At 34.0% G+C, this 22,756-nt stretch overlaps 1 protein-coding gene across 1 annotated transcript in view; it reads left to right on the top strand.

Moving 5' to 3' along the window:
* LOC111057576 (hemicentin-2) overlaps positions 1-22,756 on the top strand; it is a 280,587-nt gene that overhangs the window by 191,045 nt on the left and 66,786 nt on the right. The gene's annotated exons all lie outside the window — the stretch shown is intronic.

The following is a 22,756-nucleotide window of genomic DNA, read 5'->3' as shown; positions in this document are numbered from 1 at the left end:
TATATATATATATATATATACTAAAATTTCTATACTAAATGTTCGAGGAGAATAGAATCACTTTCCAAATAATAAGTAATGAAAAAATACAAACTGCTGCACAACTAACTAAGCACATAAGCACTAAGTCCATATTGAGATATAAATGTAAATACTGATTGTTGGATGTTTCTCATAAAAATATAGTGATGCATAAGATTAAGCTAAGGCTAAGCACACCTGAGGAGGCGCGGCTTGGTGATACAAAGTGTTGTTCCTATGGAGATTGCCTTATCACACCCTTCCACGCCATGCCCGATTCAGTGTGTGTGTGTGATTGCTTCCATTCAAATAAAGAAGCACCTGGATGCAAAATGCTGCATCGCGCCTCCTCAGGTGTGCATCCAGCTAAAGTTCGTCATGAGATGCATTAATTATTTGGCGGCACGAAGTTTGCCGGGCCAGCTAGTCATTTAATATTTCTCTGTGTACTTCAATTCTCAAGGAAGTATGTATCTCTTTACGATCTTCAATTTATTTCTTTTAATATGAAAATCATTGTTGATGAATGAGCTTTTTTGATTAATTATGTATGGTTTAGTGTGAGTATGTGGATTGCAGTATTGAATACTTGCAACTCATATTAACCTATTCTCTCAATCCATTATAGTTGACTAGGTGCATTTGTATGTTTCAAATACAAATGCATGATCCTTTCATCACTCAATCCCTCCATCTCTTCAAATGATGCAACATACTGTAATAAGAGAGAGTTATCGTTTATTGTTATTGATACAGGTATGAAGACGTGGACATCTACTAAATCTATTCGAATCACTGCAGTAGCCTATCAACGTATTCCTATCAAATGTATCAAACTGTGACTCAGTATTTTTGGAAATTGAACAATAAATAGCAACTATGAATTGACAGCTTAAAACTTCAGCAGATAGTAGTATTATGTAAAAACTTTGACATGTAAGCATGTGTTGGGATTCGAATATCTGAGAAACATGTTCAGATTTGGCTAGGTGGCTAATTGCGGTTTGCATAGTCTGCACTTTCAGCTTTTGGAGATTCAGCATAGCGTGATCGTATTGTGATTGGCGAGTGTGGGCCAGGGCAGGGTCGGCCTCATCAATCATGCTAGCAGCTTCCGTTGAGCAATGAGCATGGGCCCCGATTTGGAGGATAGACTAAATTTGCTTTGAGTGAGCCGAGAATGTGTAGTGAACTCCCTCAAGATCAAAAGCTAGTTTGATTGGAGAGATCCGTAGAAGATCACAGAGCAGATACGAGTGCTGCAGAATGATTGGATTGAAGGCTTAGCTGCTCAGACCCAGCGATGACAGAACTGGTTTTACATGTGGAATAGAAAATGACATGTGACATAATTCTCCAGTTCAAAGGGCTTACGTAAAGTCTCTGCCCAAACTCATCTCTACTACCAGTATTGACAAAATCTTGTTATAACAAGCTAGTTATTTATTCTGTTTGTAGAAGGCGGGCTCATACTGTCTCATCTGGAGAGAGATTTTATCATTGATTGTATTGATACCGAATATAACTCAATATGAACCCTGTGATACATGTAAATAGGTGAACTGCCGACAACGGAGTCTGATTATCCATAAATTGGGAACGGCATAATTTCATTCAAAATCAATTCCACAACTCACTAATACCATAAGGAAAAGATAGCATTTTTATGCATATTATGAACTTCTTCTTCATATAATAAACTATTGATAGCTGCGTCACTTCCCACAGAGTTTGCACGTAGACAAAAGTAACGGAACTAGGTGTGATTTTCTCTTGGTAGCCACGTGAGCTGTGTTAATAAGCTATCAATAGTTTATTAATAGCTAAATATAGCTTATTATCAGCTTATTGAGCTATCTATGGGACTTCCTCTTCTTCTTCTTCTTCTTCTTCTTCTTCTTCTTCTTCTTCTTCTTCTTCTTCTTCTTCTTCTTCTTCTTCTTCTTCTTCTTCTTCTTCTTCTTCTTCTTCTTCTAGTGCCCATCCGTTATCGAATGTTAACAATAATTTTGGCAATTAAAACTTTGTTGACTGGTGCTCTAAAATGTTCCGGGGTGGACACTGCAAACAATGTTCTCAAATTCTACAACCATCAACCAAGAAATTCCTCTCCTACCAACGCCTCTCCTGCCAATAAAATCACATTATAGTACACATTTTAACAACTGATATTTAGTTCATTACTCATAGATAATATGTTTGATGTATTTTTATCCTAAGCAAAAATATAACTCAATGCTATAGCTTATGATAATATACTCTATGCTATACTAATACTATCAGGTTAAACAGATACATGGATAAAACATATCTCCAAACTCACGCCGTAAAGAAATAATATTTGTCCATTTTCCATGTGATAGCGATAAATATTGAATTATGAATTTTTTATCTATTGAGTTCCAATTGAATTACTTCAGTGACCTTGTGAGAAAAAAAGGAACTTGAATTTTTCTTGTTAGGAAGTAATTGTTTGAATTCCATGTAATCTATCTTATAAAATTCTTATCTCACTGACTCACTGATCACGATTTGCAACTACTGGACGGATTGCAACAAAACTTGGAATATGGCTTCCTTATAAGTCCTAGGTGCTCACTAAGAAATCTTTTGGCGATATTTTGACTCTAAGGGTTGTTTTTAAGGGTTTAAAGTTCGTCTTTTAGCATGTATATTCTTCTTATCTCTTGATTATAATAATTGAAATGTCCATATCATATGTTAGTATAGAACTATAATCTAGAGAGAGTACCACTTCGAAACAGTTGTTGACTGGTAACCAAATTAATAATTTTGTCAGGTTGGCATTAAGTTGAGTTAACTCTGTTAGGTTGGCACCAAGTTGAAGATAAAAATGCACTCATCGCGGAAAAATTGATTGGGCACTGCTACTTCAATCAGAGCTATTCCTGAGAATATTATATTATTATTTATTTTCCAATCACTTGATAATTGCATTATTTATAGCCGAAACATGTCGTGTTGGATAATTTTATAAAGGGTAATCAGATCTTAATATTAGAATATGAATATAACAATAGATATTTTTATTTCTATTCCTGGGAGTATAGATAATTTTTATGTTTCATAAAACAAACTTTTATGACGGGAGTTCTATCAATTGATCCTATTCTATCAAGACTAATTTTGTTTGTATATCTGACAGATCGCATGAACAGCTTGAACAATTTCGATTGAATTTTAATTATTCAGTATGATGAATGAAGGGTAATTTTAAAACTTCAGAAGTGTCCGTTGTGAAATCTGTGTGCAAAGAATGAGGAAATTCGGCCAGAATTTAACTTGACGAGAGAAAGGGGTTATTTATTAATACGGCCAAATAGCTGTTGTTGCTTTTCCTAATGTAAAAATATCTTCCATAGAAGTAACGCGCTTTTCTCATGAATCAATTATTCCTAAACATCAAATCAAATCAAATAATTTTTATTTTGACAGTATAGCATAATACATACAATAAATAAAATGAGACACGTTTGAATTAACAATAATGAATGAATACTGCAATTTGTTTAAGATAATCTCGAAAATAATAGGCCTAATAGAAAGTCAAAATAAAAATTACTACTTGCTGAATTAAAACAAATTCGCTCGCAAGTAGAAGTATCAATAACAAAAAAAATTTTTCTTGATGCTACATTCACACACAGATTCACACCATTCACGCACTAATATAATAATTCATGTGTGTACAATCCAACTTCAACCATGATGAAGTCCATGAAGTTAACCAATGACAGTGAACAACCCCTCAATATTCTCAGATGAAGGAGAAATAAGCCATTTGATAATTTGTTTCTTAAATGAACGAATGTTATTGATTTGTTTTATGTTATCAGGTACATTATTAAACAATTTTGGACTCAGAAAGACAAAAGATTTTTGAAAAATGTTTTATAAGCTTTAGGTGGTCTTAAAAAATTGTTTGTTACACTTCTTGTTGCATATAAATGATAACCCTCATACATTTGCCTACTACGATCCCCGGATTGCATAAATAAAGAAGATAATACTTTAAAAACATATATGTAGCGCAAAGGTAAACAATTGTACATTTGGAAAATTGGAAATGAGTGCTCGGTTCTCCTTACACCCTTTATAACACGGACTATTGATTTTTGCATAGTGACTAACGGCTTTATATGTGTTTTATAAGTGGAGCCCCAACAGGTTATTCCGTAGTTCAACTTGGAATCTACAAGAGCAAAATACAATTGTCTTAAAACCGGTTGAGGTAAAAGTTTTCTAAGAAAGTAGAATTTTCTTAAAAGTATCAAAAGATATGTTTTCAAATTACGCATATGGTGGGTCCATGTGAGCCTCTCATCTAACAATACACCAAGATATCTTACACTGTCAGATTGCTGTACTATTTGGCAATCACAATTTAACTGATCACATGCGTAATTATGAAATTTAAGCATTGAAGGAAATTGCCAAGATGTGGTTAATTAATGTAAAAAGCAAATATTTGGTTTTGGATACATTCAGAGAAAGACCATTACAGTTGAACCAGACAAGTAATTTATGCAAATCCTCCTGCATCTTGAAAAATAGATTTTCACTGTCTGCACCGCAATATGAAAAAGCAGTATCATACGCGAATGAGACCGGTAATCCATTGAAGTCTCCTGAAAAGAGATCATTTATAAATATGAGGAATAACACAGGGCCCAAGACTGAACCCTGTGGCACCCCATAATCAACACTCAAAACCTCACTTCTCGTATTTCCAACAGAAACATATAGGTGTCGATTACTCAGATAGGAGACAACCAACTATGCGCAACACCTCTAATGCCCGCTCTTAACAGCTTATCAAGTAGTAGAGAATGATTTACAGTGTCAAAAGCTTTTTTTATATCAAGAAATAGACCTGATACACAAGAAGGCAATTTGGAATTGAGATTGTTATGTATTGAAGCCAAGAAACTCTCAAGAGCCATTTCAGTGTTGAAACCCTCCCTGAAACCAAACTGACGGCAATAAAAGAAATTGTTTGAATTTAGAAAGCTAAGGAGTCTCATTTTAACAATTTTTTCCAAAAGTTTTGAAAACACTGAAACCAGAGATATGGGCCTGTAATTAGTAAGAATAGAATGTGAGCCACTTTTATAAATAGGAATAACCTTAGCTAATTTTAACCTGCTTGGAAACTTACCACAAGAGAGGCTGCAGTTGAATATATCAGTAAGAATTGGATCAATAGCAACTGCCACATTTTTAAGAAGTTTGGAAGATATTTTATTATCACCAGGAGCCTTACCCTGTTTCAATTTAGAAATATGTAGGAAAAGTTCATTATAAGTTACCGGCTCAAAGAAAATAGATCTAGGACATTGATCCACTCTGAAAAAATTAACATACTCATTCCAAGCCCTGCGGTCATTCTTTATGGAGGTTGCAACCTCTTTAGGTACATTGTCACGTTTTTTTTATATTTAAATAACGATTAGCCTCCTGCTTGGCATCAGTCGGTAGAGCATGAAATATTTTAATAATTATAATAATCAAGGTCGTGGTTTTTTATAGGATACAGTCTCATAAAAATCTTTATAGGCCCAGATATGAGCTTCCACTATAATTCTGATAATTCATTAAAAAAAATATATATATATATGGTACTTATCCTATACTATTGAGGAATAAAAAATAAATCGCACACCATAAACAATTGATACATATATTAACAAATATTGCAAAAAATAAATCAGAGCAAAAAATATATAGAGTGATAAAAAATATATAATATAAAAATAGAATAATAATCGAAATCAATAAAATATCACAGGCTAAATACTATTCTCTAAATTCTACAGCACGAAACGTTACCATGTGCTTTTATTTTATGATCATATGCATCTATTTGCATGTAGCTGCGATATCAGCTTGCTAATACTTGTCGACTTGGACAATTCCATTAAAAAATAGATTTATTAAAAATCAGCTTGATAAATTGACAACCAATAATCCAAATATATATATTAAATTCTATGGTATCTAATAGATGTCTTTGTAATGAATATATATTTTATCTCAGGGTAAGAGATTTGGCACCTGACGGAATAAATAGAGCAATTCATCTAGTGAATCAGAGCTACAACAAACTATCGCAAATTATATTGCAGAAATTAAAGATCATATGAATATGTATTAACAGCCTAGATTTTATACTTCTTTGATTTATAGAACTTCTGATATGTAGATTGACTCGTTACTTTCCAATAAAATACCTTTAATACTACATTTACTTGCGCAAGTATTTTTTACCAAATTCTCAATTTATAAGAAAACCCTTTCGACGAGCTAGCTTTGATTCTTATGTAATTTCGAAGCACTGAGGGCGCCCTATCACTATTTCAATATTTTTCACTCACGTGTCGAAATTTTCTTATGAGCTGCTGATGTCGATCCAACTCCTGGTAGTCCTGGACTATTGTAGCCGGAGTCGTCTCTTCCAAGGGGTTACAAAATTATTTAAAAATGAAAATGACTTTTGCTTTATAAGAGCATCACAAAGTCTTATAAGAAATTTAGTAATTCAATTTAACTTTAAATTATTACCAGATATAGCAAGGTATTATGCTCTATAATTTTTAATGACCTCTCATGGTGGCATTTGGCAGGGAGTGTCGTTCTCGTTTCTCAATTTTACAATTCTCATTTCCGATTTTCAAATTTGCATAAAATTTGAATATTCTAGTCCTCCGCCATTGAAGGCTCAAATAGACCGTGCCAAAATATTAAACTATGACTTATGTTATATATATAATAATTTCTTTGCCTTCGGGCCATATCCAAAACATAGACTATACAACAATTTTATACAAACTCTATTTATTTGTAGAAATATATACAAATATTTTTGAATCGGCTCACTATTGCCGCCTATCAATTGCCATTATGTGATTGGTGCATGCAAATTGTTACAGTATTCATGCGCCTGGTAACCTCCTATTTCCTTAATACATTTAATTATTTTTATTGGGTTTTTAAATATGCTCTCTACATGCTAATTAATTTTTTATATGTTATTATCTGTTTCATATATCATAATAATTAGCCACGTGAGACCTTTAGTTCCTCAAATTGCATACCGTTTTGCCACAATAAATTTCTGCCAAGGTGTTTAGTCAGATTCTACGTTGTATGGCTCGGTCGATTGTTAGGTCGCCGATCACTAGATGTTTATGCCTAACCTCAATTTTCAATATTTCATATAATATTATATATTAGCAAAAAAATTATTTCAATTCCTCTTAGGCTTTTGTACAGTTTAGCCAGGACGATCTGATATTATCTAATCTTTATGTTATCTCTTTGGCGATATTAGCCAATTACTTCACTTAGACCTATAAATATTTCAGCTAGGGATTTTTATTTATCTATCCGAATTACAATATGTTACAACATTTACAAAAAAATTATTAAATAATTCAGACACGGTACTCTTATCTGTGATAACAGTATTATCATGCTCAATCTTTAAATCAAGTTTACTTTTCTTATTGGGATTGCCACACAGCTTATTAAGAGTAAATCATTTTTGTTTTGGAGGTAGATCGTTAATTGAAGAATAAAATTTATTTTTTTCTATTTGTATCCAAGTTTTAATTTTTTTAGAATAAACCTTCCAATTAGATTGTAAACTGCAATTTCCTGGATTTCTCCTTGCCAACTTTGCCAATTTGTCTCGGAAGAGAATTGCTGCACACAACCCCTCTGAAATCCAAGGTTTTAATCTTCGAATGCCTCTTTTATTCGTTTCTATATTAATAACTGAAGTTGAATTATCTATATAAATATGAAGAGTTTTCAAGAATTTATCGAATTTATAATCAATATCATTACTAAACAAGACATCGGACCAGTCATGAGCTATAAGCATGTCACATAAGCTATCATAATTAATAATAGTTTTAACATCCGTTGTACAGCTATAATTGTTAAGTAAGTTTCTACGACTGAGAGTCAAAGCGACAGCCTTGTGATCACTTATTTCTGTCTCTATAACTGATCCTTTAATGAAGTGTGGAAAATCTTGGGATTTGACAAATATATGGTCAATGCAAGTAGCAGAGGAATCGGTAATTCTTGTAAAAATGTCTATTATTTTCTCATAACCAAAGGAGCTCAATATTTCAAGATAGTTGTCGGTTATGCTATCATCATAATTTAGAATATTAATATTGATATTACCAATAATTATTGAGTCAACTGGTCTTAAATTCTCCAAGGTAGATGTAAAACTTGAAAAGAAACGTTCAATATTAAAACCATGCCAGCGATATAGGCACACAAGATTGAACTTGTAGTAAGAAATACTACATTCAAGATTAACAATGTCAGCTCCCTCTAATAAACTATCTAAAACTCTGCATGAAAAATCAGGTAGCTCAGTAGAATAATAAACAATTAAACCAGTGGCACGGGTAAAAACAGAAATATTTGAGAATTGGTTGTATCCATCAAAACAATAACTTACAATAATGCCTCTTCGCTTGAAGTCAACCAAACTTCAGGCAACACTATTATTGCAGGTTTAATTTTCCAGCAGTTAATATGAGTTAAAAAGCAATCAAAATTACTACTAACTCCCCGAATATTCTGGCGAACATTATTTGTGTTACCAAAGAAAATAGAAGGTAGCTTTCGATAAAAATATTGGAGATTACGCATTACAGTTCGTTGATATTCACTTGAAACTGTCAGTATACCTCATTAATAGCACCAATGCTCCCCATTCAAATAATGCTGACACATTGATGTGAATCTTACTATAATTTGTTTACATTAGATCAGATGGAGATAAGATGATAGCTACTGTTTCGATTTCAAAATTATGATTGCTATTTTTTTGCTTTTTAGGCCAGCTGTTATTAGTTTCGATTTAAATTATGTTTGAAATTTTCGCTTTTTATACACGTTGTTATTATTATGTGAAATAAGCTCTGTTTTAAATGTTTGGACTATTTTTTAATATGTGAAAATCCAGGAACTGAAGAAGTTTTGGGCAATTGCCTGTTTTTTCTTTCCTAATTATAGTATGTGTATCACCTTGAATAAATAAATAAATAAATAAATAAAATAAATAAATTAAATGAAATCATAATCATTGAAGTCAATTATACTAAGCGAACAATTTCTGTTTAAATATGTGTGTTAGCGGATATGTATGTATGTCTGACGGATCTCGAAAACGCCTCTAACATTGTTTTTATTTAATCAGGAATAGAGTACGTTTGCGATAAAAAAATTATTTTGGAACAGGTCTCAACTCTGGGAAAAATCGCTGAAGCTCTTTCAGAAAGGATTATTGGTCCCTCAATTAGCAGCTGATCAAAAATGTTTCCATACTCTGTTGAAAACGTGAGAGAGAAAGTGTGAGCAAGTGAACAAGATTATATTAGCTGTAGTTGAGTTATCAAATTTAGCGATCTTATTTTAAAACAATGCAGTATTCATGGAACATCTGGAAGAAAAGGTACAGAAACTGACCGGATGATAGCAAAATAAATTTAAAATCGATCTCTCCAATATAATGGTAGTTGAATTGATGTTTATTGTGAGGTGATAGAAATGCGACTAATTTCTTCAGCTTCTGTTGTATTGGTTCGTCTGTTGCTCTATGTTTCTACGCAGCCATGGCCTTGAGAGAGCCAGTTGTACTGTCTGTTAATTCCTAATCCGGACTAAATATTACGAGAACCAATCAGAGAAGCCTCATATTGAAAAAAACCCCTGCTCTGATAAGTTCTCATGGAATTCAATCATGATTGAAATTGAACAGGCTTTTGAGCTACTGGACCTGATATTTTCATGTTTCAAAATCAGCTAAAAACTATATCGAAAAAAAAAATAATATTCCATCAGCTGGTCCTATTTCCTTTCATCCTATACTATTAAACGAGCAATTTCTGTTTATATGTTGAGATGTTCAGATGTTTGGATGTTTAGATATTTAGATGTTTATATGTTTGAATTTCACCGGCTGTCGAAAACGGCTTTAACGATTCTCACGAAATTCAGAGCATAGTAGGTTTATAATATAAAAATTCGATTGCACCAGGTCTCATCCCTGGGAAAACTCGCTGAAGGACATTGAAAGGATAATTATTATTTATCCTTGGAAAAACAGCTGATAATAATTATCCCGTCGTCTGTTGATGATGGAAGTGAGTGAGCGAGTTCATGTGTGTGGGACTGTGTCAAAATTATGACTCAGCTATTGAACTTTTGTAATCATTCAATCAGATACTTAGTGCCGGTTGCAAAAAAGCCGGATTATTTTCAATCCTGATAAATTCCAGTAGATCCATCTTTTTGAAATGGTCTTCTCTGATTTAGTTCACGTGAAATTAATCAGGATTAAAATTCAACCGGCATTCGTGCAACTGGGCCTTTGTGGGGGAAATTTTTTTATTCCTCTGGGAATTAATCTCAATTTACTATGATTAGATAAAACATTTCTGTATGAACTATGAATGATATTATAATTTCTACTTTCGTAATAAATTTTTTAGGCTTCTGTACTCCAGAGCGAAGCTCGGTTCCCGATATTGATGTCATAACATGACACAAGACAAACCTATTGATATTTATATTAATGAATCACAAGTAAATACTAAAGTTCTCAATTTAGATAGAAATTAAATTAAGTTACATGTTAATTTACATTCAAATTTTCATCCCTAAGTTTTTAGTTTCAAGCTAAGATTAAAGAAAGAAATCATATAATGGTAGTCAATAATCAAAGTGATTGAATAAACTCTATTCAGAATTATTCAAATTAACAATAAAATGTCCGCTTAAAAATTCCCACTTTAATATTATTATGGTAGTAAAGTTTAGGACATGAGAAATCAGCCACATTAAATGTTAGACTAATTATTATGAATGGACTCTTATATATAAATGGACTTCCATGGAAGGAAGAATCAGTGGATTGGCTGCTTTTACACTTTTGAATAAGTGAAACGAAGAGTAAAGCTGCATTTACACCAAAGCTATTAACAAAATGTAAATATTCGATGAACAGATGTGTTAGTCAAGTTCCGTTCAATCTAATAGAATCCATAAGGACTATTATGATCATTTTGTCAATAACTTCGGTGTAAACCAGCTTAAGCGATAGGCTATGCCAGAAATTCCAGAATAAGCAAGAGATACATGGATATCAGAGTCAACCAATTCCAAATAAACTTGATTTCCACAAAATTCACTGCAATTAGTCTACTATTCTACAGAGCACTTCCAACACATCAATAAATAATTCAAATGATTAGACTCAATAATTCTCATGCCAAGCTGTGGCCCAATTCCTTTATTCATTACCGATAGAGGGCAGATCATAAGATGTTCCTAGCAAATAGTAGGTCCGTGTTACAAAAATTTGAGCTGAGTCTCATATCTGAGAGGAAAAATTGATCATCCAAGTGGCAGCTTATTGAAACAGAAATTTCCATCGTTTTTTGAAAACTGAAGAGGGGAAGAGAGAAAATTAACAGCTGTGGTTAAAACAATTAGCAATATAATTTGAAAATATTGCATGATTCAATAAAAATATTCCCTGATGTCAAGATGAGTGCATAAGAGCAACTGGGTGACACCATAAGGCATCGCTAACTTTTGATTGCTTTTTAAAATACGCAGTTGAATGTATATTTTAACAGAGTTGAATGTGTTGTTCAAACTGAGGTGATAGCAACGCAACTGATCATCACACTTACTGACAACGATTTTCGGGTAACTAAGTATTATAGAAATGTATTTGAATGAAACTTGAAACGGTCCTATATATAATAACATTTCCATCGAGGGAGAGCACATTTTCGGATACAAAATTCTATGACAGTGACGAGACTATATTAATTTATTATTCAAGTTATATTCAGCAAGCAATTTTTGTTTGTATGATGGATCTCAAAAACGATTATAATGGCTTTGGTAGAATTCAGGTTATAAATATTTTACAAAATAATCTGAACATTTAATTCCCGTAGCGAAGCACGGGTACCCTGCTAGTACCATATAGGATGAATAATAATAATATTATTGTTCTCAATAATAAACTGCCTTTATAGTTGAAACTCTCTACATAATTTACTTTCTATTATCAGGATTACATCACATCTTAAACAGAAGTATCTCGGTTTTTTGGATTGCAATGAAACATGTTATGAACTATCGAGAAAAAGTTCAAAATAACAAACAGTGGTAGGTGGAAAGTTAGTGAGAAATGGTGACGAAAGTTCAAAATAGTACTAGTATGATATCACTCGAGGTGAGAAACAAAACAGTGGATGAAGTAGACATGAAGGAGGCGAACAAAGGTGTGAGGACAATCTTTGGTCTCGTTCATTTCCTGAGTAGGAACGAATACCGTGCCTTTCCTTTCGTCTTGCCAACAGCATTGTGTTCTTTGTTTCATGAGCACGAACTTACACTTTCTGATTAATTCACGTCGAACACGCAGCCCTTCGACGTGCTGGCTACGTGAAAATGATAAAGATACAATACTTCGTCTTGTCAAGCTCCTTTCGTTCTTATCAGCTCTCGACAAACAGAAGTCGAGACGTGGCAGATGGAAATACATGAAAAACATCTCGTTACAAATTACAATGGCTGATTGTAATGTCTGACTTGCTTCTTATTTAACAAAAGTGAGAATATGGACTCGCCTTGTATACAAAATAAATATGAATGCGTTGTAGACCACTCTCATCTGCGAGTATGCTGTTAGTCAAGCTTCAATAGTATGATTTGTTTCCAAAAGAGAAAACTCCAGGGCTTCAAATTTCTGCTGGAGCTCCGGTGAGCTCTCACTAATTCGTTTTGAATTATATCGGTATAGGATGGTATATTGATTGAATTGGAACATCATAAATGGTTATTAAGATACTGTTGAAATCATAATCTATTCAAACCTGACATAGGAAAAAAATTGTTCAAATCGTGATCAGAATCTGTTAATTTTTACTTTCCTTGCCCTATTACCATAGGTAAGGAAAGTATTGCTTTCCGAAAAAAATTAAGGTACCCAAATATCTAAATTTCTATACGTTTCAAGGTCCCCTGAGTCCAAAAAGTGGTTTTTGGGTATTGGTCTGTATGTGTGTGTGTTGTGTGTGTGTGTGTGTGTGTGTGTGTATGAGTGTATGTGCGTCTGTGTACACGATATCTCATCTCCCAATTAACGGAATGACTTGGAACTTAAGGTCCTTTCACTATAAGGATCCGACACGAACAATTTTGATCAAATGCAATTCAAGATGGCGGCTAAAATGGCGAAAATGTTGTCAAAAACAGGGTTTTTCGTGATTTTCTCGGAAACGGCTCCAACGATTTTGATCAAATTCATACCCAAAATAGTCATCGATGAGCTCTATCAACTGCCACAAGTCCCATATCTGTAAAAATTTCAGGAGCTCCGCCCCATCAATGCAGATAGATTCCCAATTATCAGGCTTCAGATACAATTGAAACAAAGAAAATCAAGTGGAGTAGATTGAGCATGAAAATCTCTACAATTAATGTTCAGTAACATTTTCACCTAAAATTGAAAATAAGCTTTAAATTCGAGAAAATGTGATTATTCAATTGCAAATTAATGTTGATTCTATTAAATCATTCACTATGAAGAGATAGCAGACCTCATGTGTGTCTCCAGCGTTATTGCCCTGTCACCAGCTGGCTCAAATATTTGAATAGTAGACTTGAGATGCGCGGGAACACTAGCGTCAAGTGATCAATTTTCATAACGGCAAGGAAAGTTGTGTGAGTGCGCCACACCAGATTTTTATCATTGATAATACTTGGATGAGCCTTTTTCTTGTGTAACGGAGAGTGAGAGGGTGATTTGATGAGATTTTCAATCTCATACCTACCATCATTCAATCTCTCTAATTCAGTTTATCAATCGCATGCCTACCGGAGGAGGCTACATTGGAACCCGCGACCATTTAGCACTAGCAGACTGAAGGGTGTAACGCCTTGTACGTTGAATACAGTGAGACTCCGGCAGTTGGGGCTATTTCATTTCTTGACTATTTCATTTCTCGGCTATCCTGGCCGGCCGACCAGATGAGCAGACCAGAAGATTGAATCTAGTTTTGTAATTTTTAAGCTGCTCTTGTTGTTACTCTTGGAATCCACTCGAGATTCTTGTAATTTCCATAAAACTATTGAATCTAGTTTTGCAATTTTACACCTGCTCTTGTTGTTACTCTTGGAATCCACTCGAGATTGCTGTCATTGCCATGAAACTATTTTCATTGACTCCTATCATTAGTTATTTTTGTTGGTCACTAGGAGTCTCCTGCACAAAATCCAATCAAATAAGGTTGAACTTCTGTAGAATGACGTCATTGTGGGATTCGTTCATATATTCTCCCGGGTTAGCTCCATTGTTTGACATAATTTTAGTACAGTTTGATTATTTTAGTGTATTTGATTAGGTTTTCATGATTGGAAAATATAGAAAAAGCTATAAATTTGTCGAAAAAATTACCAACTTTGAGGTTGATCTATTAAGGAAGAGGATAGGCAACCAGCCGCACAGCGCTGAAACACTTGAAACTGCTTTCTTCATAGTGAATTTACTTCCAACTACCAACTGTCAGAATTTGTTATGAGAAACATCCATGCTTCTCATTCAACCAATATTGACAGTATAAGTGAATCACTAAGCAGAATCGTAGTTTCTCAAAATAAGCAACACAAGGACAGGTGGACCACTTGAGACACAATGAAAAATAAGAAAGCAATTTGGTGTCCATACCACATTATTAATAATTGTACTGCATTCGATTGGTGAAGGTTTTGGTAGTAGTCATGCATACTGGGAAAATGTTGATTTGTTTGGTTCTCAAAGACTATCATCAAATTGAGATTATTCTAATGGATGTCAGTCATTACATTCTAAACTTGATAATACTAACAACTACTATATCTATATATAATCAACTTAATCGACATACATACAACTATAATCGACTACTTGATATTATCTTAGTATAAGAATAGGAAATAGTATTTCCTCTTATCTCTATGGTATCATTGAGAAATCAAAATACATCTCCATTACATTCTCAAGTGAAATTATGTGTTTTTAAAATCCATAAAATAGAGTTGATAAATTGAGAGAAGGTTCTAGATTATAGGGTCCAATGAACCTGAGTACATTCAAAGAATTATATTCAATCGAATGTAATAATAATTTCAATAAGAATATTTAATCAAACTTCATCTTCTTCGAATCAATGCATAATAGTAGTTGAAAAACATATATTTACATTCTCTGAACACAGTCTATTCACGTGGTACATCATTATATTGAAAATTAGTGTTAAAATGGAGGAGCGTCCTTATTTGGTATGAATAATTCAAAACACAATATATTTCACAAGTATTTCCTATAGTGATTGCTACATCACTGTAATAACAATATAGTGAATCCTTTGAGTCGAATTCTACAGAAATTCTGACTAAATTTTCCAGTTTGTTAATTCATCTCGAAATTTTTTGTTAGCACCACACAACAAAAAGATGAAACTTGACTAAATCCCAAATAATGCTTTGTCGGCCAATGTGATTTCTGTATTAAACAGAACTTTTCAATAAGAAGTTTCTTTGTCCAATGTAACCGTTCTACTCGGGTGATAAAGTTTTACTGCTCAGTGTCAGAGTTTGAAAAAGCGATGGCAGCCGTCCTAGTGTTGAAGACTTTCTTTTTATTTTCTCGAAGAAAAACTCGGCTTTATAGATAGTGATAAAATTTTATATCTAATGGCGGATTGTTGGTTCTTTATGATGTGAAATATTCTGTCCCTCGTTATCCATCTGAATTTCCTTTCGACGGGCAATTTTATTGCTCACGACAATTCTCCTGGGATTCTGTTTCACATTCAGTGTGATAATACAATTTTCGGAAAAAATATCCCTCTACGAATTTGTTTGTCTTAAAAAAGTTTCCATAGAAATGTTCTGTATTATGTATTTGATGGAATTGTGATAAAACACTACGATTTTCAATTTCAACCCATTGAATTTTGATTTTTGATTTTCTATTTTAAAACAAATTGAATTTTGAACTGGAAGCAACTTGAAACTCACGATATCAATATATCAATTATCTAAGAATTTGTTCCGGGAAAGTGCTACTGGACTGCTTTGTAGATAGTTGTTCTGAAGATTGCCACAGTATGAATCTTTATGTGGCTGAAGAGTATAAAAATCATTCATGATGTACTAAAACTATAATCAAAGTGCAAATTACTTAGTTCTCAGATACTGATTCAATATACGAGGAAGTTCACGACACTGTTGGGGAAGGGATAATTTCTGTAGTCGGAATGCTTAGTTTTATGTCTGCTTTCCGTTATAATTTGAAAACTATAGTAAATATTATTGATAGCCAGTTATCATCAGGATGTAACGGTCATGTAGAAAAGCGTCATTGGAATTTTAGAAAGGGATTGAAAGTAGTTTCAATTGATTTTATTAGCATTGGGTTTGTAGATATCAATATATCTCTTCTGCTATGCAATAAAATCCAGTATTCCTCAAGTATTTTCTTCTCATGAACTCGTTGAGAATAATCATTTGATTTCTCAATCTATGAATGTGTAAATAATGGGTTTGCTGTGATATGCTGAATAGAAGGTGAACTAGAACAGTATTATAACACATGATTCCTCATACGAAACTAAGTAGCAGGAGCTTATTTTTAGTTCAATTTTATTGCAAGTTTGTTATTATGAGACTCAGATAGCGTGTGTTCAATTCGTTGGAACGTGTGGCTAGCAAGTAGTTAATAACTGTGAGGCGAAAGTTTGAATTGGTCACTTGGAGATGAATGGCGTAGCCCGGCTTTGCACCTTCCCAGGAGACTATGCAATGCTGGTGGAGGTTTTCCGATGTGTTTGGTAACATGCCTGCATAAGAGCCGAACCATGTGAGGTGGAGTGGGGGTTGAGGAAAAGTCTAGTCACGCAGCTTTCTACTTTGAATGGGCACTTGCCCTGTTCAGACTCGCTAACGCAAACTCACGTCCAAGTACACCAACACACAAACCATCCTAATCCGCCAAGCGTATAATATGCGACAAGACTGGCTGTCACAAGTTCAGCTTTGCCGTATAACTTGAACCATGTAGCTTGCAGTACTAGTGCGCGCTGATAAAACAGTAACACTAGCTTGGCGGCTGATTCCGTGGAACTACATTGGGACCGCACTTTAATTATGGCCTGCACTCCTCTCCATTTGCACTCACGCCAGCCTAGCGTTCATCTCCCGTAATTAACTCCGCTCATAAACCACTCAGTCGCCGTCAAAGCGTGCAGTACACAACACACAGTAGGCCTACCCAACCCTCTAACCTTCCCAACAGCCCTTGTTTTTCAAGACTCCTAACCAACAAACCTCATCCAGACTTTCAATCATCTCGTTACGTATTTTTTCAATTTGAAAAAGTCTTATAAATGGGCTCTTACTGATTTGAAGAGTCATGTCACAGTCATAAAAACCTGCACTTGAACTATTTACGATAGAGAACTTTAATCATCATGGATGCTTTTCAATGGAAGAATTTCTCTAGTATCTTGAAATATCAATTTCATCATTACAAGGTTCAATAGAGAGAGAAACCCAACTGATCACTATGATTATAATAGCTAATCACTTCTGTAATTCTGATTCCACAGAGCACCTCAAATATATAATGTATAAAATCAACTCTCTAATCAAATCCTGTAGTAAAAAGTTTTCTATCAAATTGAAGGGATAGAAAATACCATTAAATGAATTGTAGCATGATTTGACCATGAAAGTATGGAAAAATCCGAAATTCAATAATTGGAACCTCAAAAATGAGCTTCAAATCTCAACCATTCGTAAGCTTCATCGTATTCATACTTCGTAAGCTTTTCCCATACATATTACATTCCACTATCACTACAAATTCAAATTATTTTTTATAACCAGTTATAATTATTATTCTGAGGAGTCAGCCTCTTCGATTAAGTTCCTCATTCAAAAAGTATCATTGTATGGCTATGAAGTCTCTGAAATATGTCAGATGCAAGAGAATGGAATATCAAAAACATTAATCAAATTAGCGGTGATCGATTTTTGTATTATTATTAGAATTTTTTCTCTCCTATTGGAATATCTCAGATACTCTGAATCACTTTGTGAACAGCTAATATAGGTGATGTTATTTGCATTGTTCTGTAGCAATTTGAGCGGAATTCCAGTGAAAGGTGGATGTGGGTGTGGGTGTGGGTGTGGGTGGGAGTTACTCACAGTGGGGCTTTTAATGCAAAAATGCTTTCGGCTCGCTCCACTCACTCACTGCCATTCATTTTCATCAACTTCAACTAAAAGCGAGAAGTTTCCGCCTTTTTGCTAATACAATACTCTGCTCGACCATTATGTTTCACATAATATGCCCGTGTGAAATTATTCAGTATGCATTTCATGTAATTTATGTTCGCTAGTATTCCGATTCTATAGATTCCGATAATCAAGATGTACTGGACTCATTAGTTTGTTAATTCTTCTTAAATACACTATACAAATGTTAAAAAAGCCTGACAATACGGTTGACAGCAAAAATGATTTTGAGACAACACAATTTCAGTGTAATGAAGCTCCAAAATAATATCCTAATCCTGCATTCAAATGATCTGTCAAATGAGGAGTAGATATTATACAACACAACAGTGGCTAAGGCTGATGATGTAGATCAGCAAGTGACATTTTCATTATTTGAATCCTAACAATGAATCCAATAATCACGCTTTTCAATATTACCAGTATGATGATGCGCTGAATTTCGTATATCGTATGATGATGCGTATGGATTTCGCACTGTACATTGAATATGCTCATTATTGTCCATAAAATTGTCAATTTTCTATTATTAGAATTCAACTAGATAATTTATCCATTCACTTTTTTATAGCCGGCATGTCTGAAAATCCTAGAATAGATTTGGACAGCCTACAATTCAGGGTTTTTTCATGGCGTGCCGTCTGTATCTTACAGCAGATTCTAAATGATGCTCATTGTTTCACTTGCAGCCGAAAATATTCGCTATCTTTTCAAGCGTTGACTATCCATTATCATATCTCGCATTCAAGAGATCAGCTCTCACTATCACTGCTCTCTTATTTTATTGTTATTACCTGCAATTGACCTTTTAATGCTGAATTAAGTATTCCTCGAAAATATCGTCAACACTCACCACTATCCATTCTTCTACAATACCCCACTTGAACTTTGATGCTACTTATAGTGTGTCTATGAGAATAGCAGCTCCAAATTGTTATTATTGGAGATGATTTCCCCCCAGCTACAAGAATCCATTTTTTTGGAACAGATGTCTTTGGAAATGGTGAGAGTAGTTAGGGCAGCATAAACGACGCTCAACGGCTTTATTGATACAGTCACGCACCTTTTATTGTCGCTGCTGACGGCAACAGCAATAAACGGGTAGTCAAGGCAAAGGCGAAGGCGAAGGCACATGCCCTTTCCCACTATCAATTCCCTGTAAGAAAAGCACCAAAAATCTCCCCCGACACCCTTTTCATTCATTCCATCACATCGCTGCCACTCTGCCTCTTCACCAACCTCCTCTTCATCCTCCTCCTGCTCAATTCTCGTCCTGTTCATCCCCTCCTCCTCCTCCTCCTCCTACTCCTCCCCCTTCTCCACCGCTACTTCCAACACCACCTCCTCCTCATTCTTTCCTCCCTTCTTCTTATTATTATACTTCTCCTATTTCTTCTTCTCATCCTCATCCTCCACTAGGCTCTCATGTATTATTTCTATTTCCATACTTTCTCTCTTCTTTATATCATGCTCATCTTAATTTTCCTCGCCATTTTCTCTCTTCTTCTCCTGTTTTTGACTTATCTTTTCTCTCTTTCCAATATTTCTCCTGCTCATCTTTCCTTCTCCCCATTATTGTATTCCTTCTCATTGCTTCTCTGGTTCCTTTTTCCCTTTCCCCTCTTCCATTCACTTGTATTTTTCCTTCTTACCCTTCTCTCTCTCTTTCCTGTTCTTCATCCTCTTTCTCATTTTTCATCTTCTCAATTCTTATCAACTTCTTTGTTGCGTTCCCTTTTCTTCCTTTCTCACCATTCACTCCCTGTTCTCTTCCCGATTCCTCTCCTTCCTGTTCTTTTATCATTTCTGTTTTCTGCAATCTTTACATTTTCCTCATTTCGTTTCCATTTTTTTTCACTCTTCCCTTCTCATTTTTTTTCGTCGCTCTCTTTCTGATAATTATTATATTTTTCTTCTACTCATTTTATTATAATTCCTCCTTTCCCCCCACCTCTTGCTTATTTATTCCTCCTCCTCTCCCTCCTTCATGTTCAAGCTAATTCTCACACCCACTCCAAGGCACTTTAGCGTGGGCTTCACATGTGATCTCGCTTTAGCAATCTATTCATGAAAAGTGTGATACGCATCAAAGAAACCAGCCACTACAACGGTTCTACTTATACTTGTCAAAAGACTACTATACTTCTTGTTCCATGAAGAGGTTTCCTCCCACTTCTGTGTGCCACTACAAAACAGCTTCAAATTGCAACTAGTAATCGATCTCTCTTTTTGATTTTGTTGTCTAGTCTTCCTATTCATATTGATGAATATATATGTTAGATAAATGTGTTGTTGGATATAGATATTTAATAAAGTTACACAAAAATATTTTATTGAACATGTTTTATACAAAAATTTTGCTAAGAATAATTAATTTTCGTAAATAGTTAATGCTAGAAGCAACAAGAGAGCCAGATCCTCAAATTTATTCAGTTATCATGGAAAATATTTTTACCTCCCAAATAATCTCTTTCTCAAATTAACTTTTATACCAAGTGATAGATTCTCTCCTTAGTAAACTTGTAAATTAATGATTTTTTCAGTATGAATTCATTTATTAATTGTATTCCACAGTCAAAATATCAAACTAATGATTAGGATAAACCCAGAACTGTTTCTCTCCCTAATTTTGATGCAAATAGTTCAAATGAGGTTATGTGAACACTTTTTTAAATCAGAAAAATTTACAGACCAAATTTAATTATACTTTGAATTTTGTATCTGGGTTGATCAGAATGATGGAACAAATAATTATTACACTTGAAAACGTATTTATGACTTTTCTTGATTATTATAATAGTTACTGTCCATCATGTGCTTTTTTCTACAGATAAATATCTGAAATTTCATCCAGTTGAATATAAAGTCGAAATGAATTCAAAATCTCACTCATTCTTCTTCTTCTATTGAAATATTTCACAATCTTACCTGTAGTTCTCTGATGGCATTTCTCACTGAATCAATCTTCAAAATCTTCAATAATCTTCATAGAAAACTATCGTTTACAATGTTCCAAATAATCTAATGTGAATTGTGGATTTTCAATATTATATGTGATGGATATAGATTCTTGCCTTCTAAATAATCCAACGTTAGTTGTGGATTATTATATTATAAATATGATAATATAATCATCTAAATCATATGATCATCTAATCTAATTATATGTGACGAATATAAATTCCAGCGTTAAGAATAGTAGAATGTGGATTCATCCTTGAAGGTTTAAATTCATATGGATACTTTGTCTCATGAATATTTAATGTTCCGGATGAACACGTTAAGCCGACGGGTCTGGCTGCCTAAAAACAGTCGTTTGGACATGCCATTGAAACATTAAGCAATATTGATCAGGTGCGACCTGAGAATTATGACACCAGAAAGTTCCAGCCAGATCACAAAATATTATTATATAGATAATGTGATTATAATATTATTGTACAATTATAATATTGATATTAATATCAATATAATTTATTGTTATCGTAGAGGGTTATTGAGCCACAAACCTAGCTTACGAATTTTGCGAAACTTCTAGGAATTGGATTGAACTGTATTTAGTGTTTGATTGTGAACGAGACGAATGAACAAGGAGTGCATTCAAGAATGTAGACGGAGAGGGAGGGGAAAGCATTCACTTGTTACTTGATAAAAATATAATCAAGTTCAGCTTCCAGAGTTCATTTATGTCTGTCACAATGATCCGTCAACCTCTGCATTCAGAGAACATTACTCAACCGTTACATTACTCTGCCAAGTTATCAACACTCAATAATAAGATTTAAACATAGGGTATTATGTGTTACTAAGAATAATGGATGAGAATATTGTGTGAGAAAATATGATCAAAATGCAAGGAAGAAAGCTCTTGAAACTTGTAATAGCTCTCACAGTGTAATTATTCATGGAAGGAATCAAATTAACGTATCCAAACAGTTCTGATAGATACCTGTCTCCTAGTTATAAATTCACTCTATTTTCTTAGAGAAAATATTGTGTTAATTCAAAGATGTTGAAGAGCCGAATCTAAAACATTTAAACATAAGTCTATTAAGTGCATTCTACATGAGTCAATGAAGGAGACAGATAGTTTTTTTCTCTCTAGGGAGGTTAAGATGCTCTTTTCGTGAAACAAGATTATTCAAATTCAGCGACTACTAAAAGTATGTCTCTGTAAATAAGCCGACCAAGTTCAATCTTATTTCTTATTCATACCCAGGAAGGCAGCGTAAAAGAGGTTGTAACCTTGTTGCTGAAGCTTATAATGCCGCTAAAAGCAGCTCCTGGAACTTTTCCCGTCAACGCCTACACTTGTAAATTAATG

The sequence above is a fragment of the Nilaparvata lugens genome, chromosome 3, assembly GCF_014356525.2.
Source record: "Nilaparvata lugens isolate BPH chromosome 3, ASM1435652v1, whole genome shotgun sequence".
In the NCBI taxonomy this organism is placed as follows: domain Eukaryota; kingdom Metazoa; phylum Arthropoda; class Insecta; order Hemiptera; family Delphacidae; genus Nilaparvata; species Nilaparvata lugens.
This window is presented reverse-complemented; position numbering and strand designations above follow the sequence as displayed.